Genomic DNA, 12202 nt, shown 5'->3' on the forward strand with positions numbered 1-12202 from the left:
GGCTCCAGCCTCCTCACACCCATCCTTGATGCATTTGTAACATGAATGAGCTCAGCCCTCAGTCTCCTCTTCTCCAAGCTGCAGAGCCCCAGCTCCCTCAGCCTTTCATCACAAGGCAGATGCTCCACTCCAGCATCTCTGTGCCCTGCACTGAACTCTCTCCAGCAGCTCCCTGTGCATCTGGAACTGAGGGGCCCAGAACTGGACACAATATCCCAGATGTGGGCTCACGAGGGCAGAGCAGAGGGGGAGGAGAACCTCTCTGACCCACTGCCCACAGCCCTTCTCATCCAGCCCAGGATGCCATTCACTTCTCTAGCCACCATATTTTAAAACCTGATCTTGTTCCCAGTCAGTACAATCCCTTACCCTGAGCTTGGAGGGGCTGCCATCCATCCTAGCAGAGGGAAACTGAGGTCTGCAGGGTTCAGGAATAGGCTAAGGACCACACAAAATGCCAGCAGCAGAGCACAAAACAGAGAACAACCTTTCCTCTGGGGACTCTACACCACTAAACCCACTCCTGGCTGTTGGGAACTGCTCTGATCCCCACAGAGATCAAACCCTGGAGGTCTGCAAATGCACGTGTGGCTGCATCCCAGACTGGAAACCCCCATCAGAGAGGAATTGCTCAGCAGCCTGTGGGTTGGAGAGAGGAAAAGAGCAAACTCCTGCTGTGCAATGGCTGGCCAGGGCCCAGCTCAGCAGCAGTGATTTATTATTCACATTACAGGAGGAGCTGGAAGCTGCAGAGAACATCAGGGTCTCCCTGGGACGGGCACCAGAGCTGTGCTTTATGGGCTCTACTCAGCTTCCTCCTGGAGATGGGCATTTAAGCCCTTGCTGAGCTGAAACGAGGTGGAGCTGTGGCTGCTCCTAGAGGCCTGTAGAGAAATGTATTTGAGGAGGGAGAATTGAAGGCCAGGGTAGGTCTTGGTTTTGCCCAGAGCCTCCCTACCCAGCAAGAGCAGGGTGCCTGGGAGAATAGAGCTGGGGAGCTGCTCTGTGCAGTGCAGGGAGCTCTTGGGGTGCAGCTTTGTCCATCTCAGCCCAGCATCCCTGATGGCTTCTGGGATGTTTTCACCCTCTCCTTTCTACCCTGAGCCTTTCTGAGCCCCTCTCAGGAGTCATCCCAGCTGCCTCTCATTCCAGGGACAGCTTTGCACCCCACAGCTTGGAGCAATGACCCTGGGTGGATAACAGCAGGGTCTGGCCAAAACAAACAGCAATATGGCCCTGTTCCCCATCCCCTTGTAACTCCTTGCACTGCTGGAGGCAGAAGATCCCTCTGCAGGGAAATGTCTGAGGTGGGATGGGCAGTCCTCCCCTCCCACAGGTCTCAGGTGGGATGGCTTTGCTGTAACTCCAAGTGCTTGCCAAGGGCAGAGCTGGGGATGTCATGAAGGAAACGATCCATGGGGAGTGGAATGAGCTTGTACTAGATCAATGGATATAATTAGAAAGCAGGAACAAGGAGATGAGCTCTGGTGCACAAGAGCTGCTCTGGTTTTACCAGCTCCTGCAGCTGGGCTAATAAAATCTCTGACCTCCCTTTGTCTGCAGGGCACTGAGCTCAAGGAGGAGCTCCCATCCTTGAGTACTTCCAAGGCCCTTCATCCAGTCATGGAATCATAGAATCACAGAGTGGTGGGGTTGGAAGGGATCTTTAGAGATGATCCAGTCCAACCCCCCTGCAGGAGCAGGGTCACCTAGATCAGGTCACACAGGAACGTGTCCAGGTGGGTTGTGAAGAGCTCCAAGGAAGGAGCCTCCACACCCTCCCTGGGCAGCCTGGGCCAGGGCTCTTCTTGCTTCTCTAACCCTCACCCAGTTGGCTTTGCCTATCAGTTTCATGCCTAAGTTGTCTCTCTTCATGTTTTGCTTCAGGCAAGAAGCCCAAAATGCCCCCCAAAATGACCACTCCCTCGGAAAACACCCCAGCCATGCTCTCTGGTGAGGCTGGGGAGCAGGTGGTGGATTTGCTGGGAACATCTCCACCAAATCCCAACCACACAAGCCAGAGCTTTGCCATGGAAGGAGAGGAAGGAGACATCTCTGCTCAGTTGTGATGTCTCCTTCTCAGGAGGTTTCCAATCCCACCTGGACACGTTCCTGTGCCCCCTGAGCCAGGGGAACCTGCTTTAGCAGCTGGAGCAGCTCTGCAGGACCCTTCCAACCCCCACCATGACATGGTTCTATGATCTGCAAACCCACTTTGTCTCCTCTGGCAGCACCTCCTCCCCTAATAACCCCCCAAAACTTGCAGACTGGCACCACAGCAAGAACTTAGAAGGATTTAGGCCAGGGAAACCCTGGTCAGGGTAGACCACTGGATTGATGGGATATAGACTACTGGTTTGGAGGAGAAGAGGTCCAGTGTACCCTGCTGCTTGGCCTCAGGGCTGGAGGGAAGGAAACAGAGAACCTCTCAGTGATAGAGTCTCCAACAAGGTATCTTGGAAGCCTGAGCCTACAGAGAAGCGTGGTCCTGTAGGCACAGAGGAGAGGCACATTGAGGCAGGATGAAACCCAACCAAGTGCACTGGCCTTGCTCTCACCTCCCCTGCTCAATAAACACCCCTGTGCCATCCTCCTGCCTGATTTATCCCTGGCAGACATGGACCCATCAGGCATCACCCTGCTTGTGTTTCCCCCTGGCATTCGCTGGGTAACCTCTTCTCTTCTCTTGGCCTGTCTTCACAGCTCTATTTCTCTGGACACAAAGACAGAAACTGCTTCTCCCAGGTTGGTTTTTCCTGGCTGGGATCATTGTTATTACTGCTGCTGGGCTTCCAGAGGAAAACAAGTCTTTGGGCCACATACCAAGGGATTTGGTGCATTCGTCACCCACAGCCCCACATCTATTTACTTGAAAGTGCCTCTTGTTGTGTTACTTGGCAACTTCCAAGCCTGTGTGTTTCTCCAGCTGATAAATATTTGTGAGGTTGGTGGTGTGAAGAGTGGGCTGTGTTAATAATCTGATGATCTTTCTCCTGAGTTTCCTGCAAAGTGAACATTCTCTGTTACATCTGTCTAAACCTGAGGCATCTCGCTGGCCCATCACTGGGATTTGGCCCCAGCTGAGGGATGACCTCAGTCATGGTTACAAATCATCAAGGGTGGGTGTGAGGAGGATGGAGCCAGGCTGTGCTCAGTGATGGCCAATGATAGGACAAGGGGTAATGGGTATAAGCTGGAACACAAGAGGTTCCAAAGCAACACAAGGACAAAGTTGTTCCCTGTTGAGGTGAGGGAGCACTGGCAGGGGCTGCCCAGATGGGCTGTGGAGGCTCCTTCTCTGGAGACATTCCAACCCAGCTGGATGAGTCCCTGTGTGCCCTGCTCTAGGTGGTGCTGCTCTGGCAGGGGGGTTGCACTGGATGAGCTTTGCAGCTCCCTTCCAACCCTTGAGATTCTGTGAGATGCTGTGATTCTTACCCCCAGGGAAGGAGAACCCTCTCCTGGCTGTGTTCTCCCTGCCTGGTCCCTCCCCTATCCTGAGACCACCCCTCTCAGAAGACCTGTCCTGTCCTTCTCACTCATCCCCCCACCAAGATGTGTTCCTGCAGGAACAGTGGGAAAAGGCAAAAGCCCAACCCCTGGCTTCCACAAAATGAGGGAAGTCAGCATGGTCCTTTCCCTCCACCATGAGAAGAGGGGAGAGATGAGTTTTGGGTGCATGTTGCTCCCTGCCTGGGACCCTTCCCCATCTGATTGCAGGGTCTCAGATCAGCACCACCTCACAGCTCACCTCCAGCTCCTGCTCCCACCACATCCTGCACAAGGACACTCAGGCTGTGGAAAGCACAACTGAAGAAGGAATCCAGCCCACTGAAGGAGGAATGTGTGGTGTAGAAAGGCTTTGCCTGTGGAGGGGAGGTGTGGCTGAGCAGGAGGGGCTGGGGGGGTCCTGTCCCCTCCTCTGGGCTGTGGGACAGGGATGTCTGGGCTCCTGCCTCCATTTCACTTTCAGATCCCTCAAATAATAACCGTGTTTGCCAGCTCCTGTGACAGGAATGACTAATGGGGAAAGATCCTCAGCGAAGGGAAACAAGAAATCTCCTGCTTTCACCCTTTGTGTGCTGGATTTCTCTGCCAGCCCCGGGGCATGGCTGGGCTTCCCTCTCTGTGCTCCCTTCCCTTGCATGAAAAAGCGGGTTTTAAGCCCTACAACAACTCCAGTAACACCCTTTTTAACCCTTAAACTTCCCCGGCGGGACCTGACTCCCTTCAGAAACTTCTTGCAGCCCGGTTTACCCAGGCTCCTGCTCCACAGCGAGTTCTCAAGCTGCGAGTGCCTCTGACCGCTGATGCAACGTGGTTTGCACGGGGCATTTGGAAATCACCCTCCCCATTGCCCCTTTCCCTTTCCTCCTCCGGGGAGGGGTGGGGGAACAAGAGATAACCTCCTGGTGCCCACGCCATGGTGATGCTTCTGTGATGGATGCTGCAGCCATGGGGCTGATGGAGGTTGGGGTTCTCCCTTGAGGGTAAATCCCACATATCTGTTGGACTTTCACCTGCTTTTTCCCCTCCTCTTTTTGGATCTGGGCGCTGGGAAGGGGGAGGTGTCGGTCCCTCAGGACATCAGCCTGGTGACCCAGCAAAAGAAGAGCTCAAGGAGGAGGGAATCTCATCCCTGTAGGCAGCCTATGCATCCCGCAGCCGCCCGCACGGCTCGTTAAATGCCCATCCCCACAGCAGGGGGAGATCTCAGCTCCCCCTCTCCCCTCTGCCCCGTTGCCATTGCGAGGTTCCATCCCGAAAGCAGCAGATGGGATGGGAGCGGGGATGGGGGGAGGTTGGGGTGAGGGGAATCCCCCCCATGCTCTGCCGTTTCCACGCCTGTTCTCAGACCCGTTCGCCTCTCAACCTTTGCAGAGCAGAAATTCCCCAGGCAGCCTGAACTCGGATGACAGCATCACATGCTATATATAGCCACGGCACATCGGCGCTGCGAGCACGGCCACACATCAACACCCTGCGCAGACAGGGGCCGGGCGAGCCGAGCGCATGGGCTGGAGGAGCCTCCTGGCCCCGGGGGCTTTGGATCATCCTCCCCCCCCTCCCCTCTAAACGCCAGTAGCTCCCCCGAGGGCTCAGCTGCTGCCCTAAGCCGCTGTTTGGAGATGAAGGATGTGCTGGAGGGTGTTGGAAGCAGAGCACTGAAGGGCTAAGGGAGTTGCCAAAGGTTGTCTCCTCGAGCGAGTGGCACCCCCTGACTGGAACTGCACCCCCTGACACGTAGCTTGAATTAGAGAAGCTGTTGACATCACTCCTCTCGTGTACTGTGATGTGGGGCAGAAATGCCAGCACAGCCCCATTACAGCATCTGCCCACCCTCCCTGCCCCTGCTCCACGTCTCCCTGCAGCCCCCCTGCCTGCTCCTCTCCCTGCCCTGACCCTCTGCCATGGTGCATGGGGCTGCACAGGGCTATATGGGGCTGTGTGGGGGCTGCACAGGGCTATATGGGGCTGCACGGGGCTGCACGGGGCTGTGTGGGGCTGCATGGAGCTGTGTGGGGCTGCAAGGGGCTGTGTGGGTGCTGCAAGGGGCTGTGTGGGTGCTGCATGAGGCAGAATGGAGCTGCATGGAGCTGTGTGGGGCTGCATGAGGCAGAATGGAGCTGTGTGGGGCTGTGTGGGGCTGCAAGGGGCTGTGTGGGGCTGCATGAGGCAGAATGGAGCTGCATGGAGCAATGTAGGGCTGCATGGAGCTGTGTGGGGCTGCATGGAGCTGTGTGGGGCTGCATGGAGCTGTGTGGGGCTGCATGGAGCTGTGTGGGGCTGCATGGAGCTGTGTGGGTGCTGCATGGAGCTGTGTGGGTGCTGCATGGAGCTGTGTGGGTGCTGCATGGAGCTGTGTGGGTGCTGCATGGAGCAGCGTGGGGCTGCATGAGGCTGAATGGAGCAGCAAGGGGTTGTGTGGGGCTGCATGACGCTGAATGGAGTGGCATGGAGCTGTGTGGGGCTGCACAGGGCTGTGTGGGGCTGAGTGGGGTGCAGAACTGAGGGAAGAGGATGCCAACGTGCCCTGTGCCTGGCTCAGCTGGCAGGCTTTGCCCTCCCTCCCCAGCTTCCTACGCCTGTGGGGATGAGGCAGGGGATGGATGCTCAGGAGGCTGTGGAGCATCCAGCAGCTCTGCTCTGAAGCAGAGGGACGGGCCAGCCTGAAGGGGGGAGCCGTTGGCAGCCACAGGTCCTCGGGCTCTGCCCTGGGCTCTGAGAGGATGAGGTGGCACAGGGGGTCCCTGCCCTCCCCTCGGGGCACACCCGCATGCCCGGATGGGGCTGTGCTGCAGTGCAGCAGCTCCCGCTCTCTCCCGGGGAGCTGGCAGAGGGGCTGCCAGCCTCCATCCACCCTCCCTTCAGCTCTGCCACCCTCCCGGGCTGCAGGCGAGCAGGAGGAGCCGTGGGGAAGAGCAGCAACTCGTCCTGCGTGGGGACGGAGCCCGCGGGGAGCAGGGGACAGGGGGCTTTGCACCCACAGCCCTGCCAGCCTGCACCCACAGCTCGGCGGCTGCGATGGCTGAGAGGGGCAACACACCATGCCCACATCCCAGCCGAGCCGGGGAAGCTTCGGTGCCTCCTTGGGTGAAGTCCCAAGAGGGGTGCCCCATGTCGTGACGTTCCCCCCTCAACGTCTCCCCTCTCTCTCTCCCTCTTTCGCCCCCTCCCCGGCGCTGCTGGGTGAGGGCCACCCAACACCGAGCAGATGACATAATTCCCAGCAACTGCACGTTAATCACCCGGCCGCCAGCAGCCTCCTCTGCTCGGATCCAACCCCCCATCCCCAGGCACCGCTCCCCTCCCTGACATCACACTGCCAAAGGAACACAGCAATAAAGAAGCTGAGGAAGGGGAGGGGGGTGGGAATAAGCTCCTGCTGGGCAAACAGGTCTATGTCCCCCCGCTCAGCCCTCCCTTACCCGCCTTGCACTCTATTTTTGGGTGCTGTCACATCCAAACGGCCCCGCGGGGCCAAATCCAGGCAGCTGCGACTTTAGGCACAAACAAGCCTCCCTCCCCTCCATCACACCAGAAATCGGCGCTGGCAACCCATCCTCCACCCTCACCTCCCCCTCCCCAAAATCTTCCCCTCCCCCAAATTCGAGCTGGGTGGGTGGTTCGAGCGAGCCAAGCTCCAGCATCAGGTTCCCCCCACCCTCTCCTCCTCTCCTTTCGCTCTCCGCTTTCACCCCACATCCCCACCCTCAAGTGACCTCTCCTCCTGCTCACCCTTTCCCCAACACACCCCTTCCCCACGTTCTCACCCCCCAGCCCTCCCCAGTAGCTCCCAGCGCATCCCTTACTCTTGGCGGGGACTCGCGGGGCTCCGGCCGCTGCCCGGCGCTGGCCACGGAGCGCGCTGGGAATCCGCCGCCCTTTGGCTGCGTCCGAGGGGTCTCATCTCATTTTGTCGTGTGTCACCAACACAAACACATCCCCCCCGACATCCCCGCACGCACACACACACGCGCTCGCTCCCAGCCACGTTTCCCCCCCCTTCTTGCGGCAAAACGGCGGCCGGCCCCGACCCCACCCCCTGTCAGAGCAGCAGCCTAACAGCGAGGAAAGGGAAGGATGGAGGGAGGATCTGCGAGCCTTTCCCTTTAACTCTTCCCTCGCCGTTCCCCCAGGACAGGGCTCCACCGGGTCAGGTTGTGCCCCTTACCCGGGGGTGATGGGATGCTGCAGGGATCCCCATCCCCTCCTGCCCGCAGGGCTTTTCCCCCAGTGCAGATCATTTCATGTCCCCTCTGCTCCATCCCTCGCAGCTCATCACCCTCTGAGCCCCAAATTCACCCCCTCTCCAACACAGCTGAGCCCTGACATTGCCCCATGCAGTGGGGTAGGGGAGGTGTGGGGCAGCTGAGGCTCACGGTGCTGTTTGGGGGGTCTTGGGGCTGGAAGCAGTGTCTGTCTGCCTGTGTCCACCTTCAGACCATTTGGCCCTTGGTTCCTGGCCATTTCCAGGAGCAGAGCCCAGCCTGAACCCCTGGGATCCTCCAGTGGGGCTGGGAAGGGGAAATTAAGTCAATGTGGGAGGTAAAAACTCCTTTTCTCACCCCACTGAGAGGCCAAAGACAGAGGGGGCAAACTCCCCAATTCAAACAGGTCAGTTAGAAAAGGGATGTGCAAGTGACTTACCTTCTGCCCTGGGAAATGAGAGGTGCCAGAGGGAAAACAAAAAGCTCATGATGCTGTCCCTGGAGTGGAGTCTAAAGCATGGAGGGGTGGGTGGCACATGCCCTGCTCCCAGCCAACCCAAACCCCCTGCAACACACTCCACCAGCTGTGTTCTCCCCTTGGTCCCTTCCACAGCCACTGCTGCCACTTATTTCTGCTGCTTTCCAGTGAAATGGCAGGTGAGGGAACTAATTAGTGCTGCTAATAACATGGGGCTGGCCCTCAGCTGCTCCCACAGAACTGTGAGTAGCTCTGGGCATAAGTTGTTGCTGGCAGAGCTCCAGGGGCTGGGTGGGATCCTCTTTGGATGGAAAGGCCAACTGAGGCCCCTCTGACTTCCTTGTAGTCATCTTTAGGGACCAGGTTTGCAGCCTGGGCTCTGCTGCTGCTCACCAAGCATGGAGAACTGGTTGGTCCTTCTGATCATTAAACCTGATGTGTTGAAGGGAAGGAGCAGAGCTGCTGATGGAGGATGGAGAAGGTCAAGTGAGATGTGTCTGCTGAGGCTGCCCCATCAGCAATGAAGATGTGCCCAGAACCCAGCAGGATCCTCTCACAAGGTCCCATCTGTGCAGGGAGGTGCAGCATCTTTCAGGGGATGTGCAAGGGTACAAGGTGTCTCACACATGAGCTTCCCACACAGCTGCCAGCCTCAGGTGGACCCATCTCTGATCATCACCCACCACACACTGCAGCACTGAGCAGCAATGCTCAGACAGATGCACCCCAGGAGAGATCATAGAATCAGAGAACTGGTGGGAGTGGGAAGGGCCCTGCAGAGCTGCTGCAGCCCCAGCCCCTGCTACAGCAGCTTCCCCTGGCTCAGGGGGCACAGGAACGTGTCCAGGTGGGGTTGGAAACCTCCTGAGAAGGAGCCTCCACACCCTCCCTGGGCAGCCTGGGCCAGGGCTCCCTCCCCTCAGCACCAAAGGACTTTCTCCTTGGGTTTAAGTGGAACCGTTTGTGTTTCTGCTTCTGTCCATTCGTTTGTCCTGTAGTTGGCCACCACAGAAAAAAAGACTGGCCCCATCCTCCTGACATCCACCTTTTAGATACTTGTAAGTGTTGCTGAGATCCCCCCTCAGCCTTCTCTTCTCCAGGCTGAACAGCCCCAGGTCTCACAGTCTTTCCTCCTCACACACATGTTCCATCCCCTCAGCATCTTGGTGGCCCTGCACTGGCCTCTCTCCAGCAGCTCCCTGTCCCTCTTCAGCTGGGGAGCCCAGAACTGGAAGCAGATGAGCTCCAGTTGCCCTCTCCAACCCTCCAAAGGGCACTGGGGTGCTCCTGGACACCCTGAAGGGTTGGGAGGGGATGAAGAGGGAATCTACAGGTGTCCCCTCAGCCAGTGATGTGATGTGCCCAGGCTGAGACAGGGTCAGTTTTGCAGCTGAAGACGATGTTCTGATGATGTTGCAGCTGCACCAGCTCAGCCCAGCATCCCATCCCCAGCATGGGACCCCACAGGACCAGCTCTATGTGGACACCCAAGGAAAGAAAAACCAGGACAACATTTCCCCCTAACTCTCACCAAGCATTTTTAGTTCAGGGGGTTTCCAGAGGGTGAGCAGCCTACAGAGACAGGCAGAGCAGGAGCCCCATGGAAGTGCCCTTGATGACCAGAGCAGCAGCACTTCCCAGCTGCCCTTCCCCTTTTGGCACCGAGTCCCTCCTCCCTGCAAGGTATTGCATCCTGCAGCCTGGGTTGAAGCCCAGAGGTTGGAAGAGGCTTCCCATGGCTGTGGTTGATGCAGCACTCTCTTCCTCTCCCCCTCCAGTTGCTGAGTGTGTCCATAACACACTTCTCCTGGGTGTAGCACTGGGCCAGCGGCGTTTTCTGCTCTTCTATGCCGCTCTTAATCCCTTCCCAAGAAATGCTCTGAGATACCATCATTTTCCACTCCAGGGCAGCACAAGTGCTGTCTCCAGAGGACATTGCCCTTGCCTCTGCTCCTTGTCCACATCCTGGCCCTGGTAACACCTCGAGTGGCCTTTGTTTGCCCATGTTTGCAGAGCGTTCCGTGCCTCTCGGCTCCACCATCACGCTCCAGCCGCCGGTTTGCAGCGAGTCCCAGGGAGAAGGTGCCAACTTTAACATATGCCTGAACAGTTCTTTTCAGACATATACAAACTGGAACAATGCCTCGCTGAGAATATGCTTGTTGATGCAATTTGCCAACTGTGGTTGCAGATCTGCTCTTTTCAGCAAGTACCAACTATTTGTAGACCTTGGCACAAAACCTCGGGGAGCTGGGCACTGATGGGGGTCTCTGGAGGTTTGTCTCCAGCCATGGAGGGACTGGCAGGGGAGACAGCCTAGGGATGAGTGAAGATCTCCATGAGCATCATAAGTAATGTTCAGAGCAAATGCTTTGCCTCCAGGAACCTCAGTCACTTCTCCCTTTGCTTTAGGAGGAAGGCAGTGCTGGGCAGTCACTCTGCTTTCTTTAGCACACTCATGTTGTGTAGCAGGACTTTGCTCAGCTCTTGGGTTCAAACATCCTCCAGTGCTTCCTCCATTGATGCTGCTCATCAGAAGTGTTCCTGTGCCCCCTGACTGAGAGGAACCTGCTTTAGCAGGGGTTTAGGCTGGAGCAGCTCTGCAGGGCCCTTCCAACCCCCACCATTCAGGTAGGACAGCACTGGGATGTGATTCTAGTGCAACTGGACCTAAGGCATAGAGCTGAGGTGTGTCTGCTCCACCATGTCCTTGCAAACAAGCCATGCCTCTCTCTAAACTCCCTCCCATGCATTTGCAGACACACCATGGCAATGTTTGAGGGAAGGGTTGGAAGGTGCCAGCACGGTGGGGTTGAGCAGGAGGGTCAGTGTCTGAACTGCCTGTTCTCAGTGGAGGACTGCCAAAGGCATATGTGTTTAAGACAGCAAATAATCAAGAGACCATTGTTCCTAGCAACCTCAGTGGAAATATTTGTGTGTGTGTGTGTGTGTGTATGTGCTGGCATCCAGTTTGGCAATGGTTACTCAGCACAAGTGGGCGGCCTGTCCCTTTCTCTCAGCTGGAGTCTCCTCCTCCTCACAAGGACCCAGAAGAGGGATAAAACTGGAGCAGATGGTTTGGGGGTGCTCTGAAATACCAATGCCAAGGACTGTCTCATCACCACAGAGCTTTGTGGCATGCTGAACATGCTCAAGACCAAAGAGGTCTTGCTAATGAAGTGGGCTCTGAGCAGTGAGGTGGAGGCTGGTGTCTCCAGTAACGAGTGACAGGACATGAGGAGATGGGCTCAAGTTCCCCCAGGTCAGGCTGAGATTGGAGCTGATGCAGAACTGTCTCCCTGAGAGGGGTGTCACCCCTGTGCCAGGCTGCCCAGGGAGCTGGGGGAGTGCCCAGCCCTGGAGGGATCCCAAAGCCTTGGAGCTGAGGTGCTGAGGGCCATGGGGTAGTGCTGGGCTGGGCAGGGTGAGGACAGAGCTGGGACTGCTGGAGCTACAAGCTCTTTCCCAACCCAAATGATTCTGGTCTATAACTCTTGGAGACAGTGATGGCTTCAGCTTTCAGTTGGCTTTTGGGGAGAAGGAGTAGAAATGCAGATCTTTGGGGCAGTGTGAGAAGGATGAGGTTCTGTGTCAAACCTCCCCTCCCCAAGCCCAAGGGAATTTGGAGCAGCTGGACCCTGAGAGCAGCCACACTGCTTTTGCTAGGAACAGGTCTCAAAGCATTCTGCAGGTGGGAATCCAAGGATGCAAACCCAGAGAGCTGCCCAAGACAGGAGTTCTCCAGATTATCACCTCTCTGAGTGCCACACAAGACCTGCCACAGTCCTTCAGTGCAGAAGCTCCCATTGAGAGCTTTGCTGCTGCTCTCATCCCTGCAGAAGTGAATGGAGAAGCTTGTCCTGACCTCCATCCCCCTCCACAGCTCCAGGCATCTCATCTTCTCTGAAGCAACACACTGCTGCTAGAATCAGCTGAGATGAAACCCAGCTGGCTCCTACACACCTTGGGAGCTCAGGCAGGGTTGCTTCCCACACAGTGTCTTTCACCCAAA

General features: G+C 57.1%; 1 protein-coding gene across 2 annotated transcripts in view; it reads right to left on the minus strand.

Annotated features, from left to right (window-relative positions):
- LZTS3 (leucine zipper tumor suppressor family member 3) overlaps positions 1-7483 on the minus strand; it is a 54500-nt gene extending 47017 nt beyond the window's left edge. For both annotated transcript variants that reach the window (XM_061993251.1, XM_061993249.1), the window contains exon 1: positions 7314-7483. The gene's annotated coding sequence lies outside the window, so the exon portion shown is untranslated. The remainder of the gene's footprint in view (positions 1-7313) is intronic.
- Between the last annotated feature and the right edge of the window lie 4719 nt (positions 7484-12202).

Source organism: Colius striatus, chromosome 3 (genome assembly GCF_028858725.1).
Source record: "Colius striatus isolate bColStr4 chromosome 3, bColStr4.1.hap1, whole genome shotgun sequence".
NCBI classification, from domain to species: domain Eukaryota; kingdom Metazoa; phylum Chordata; class Aves; order Coliiformes; family Coliidae; genus Colius; species Colius striatus.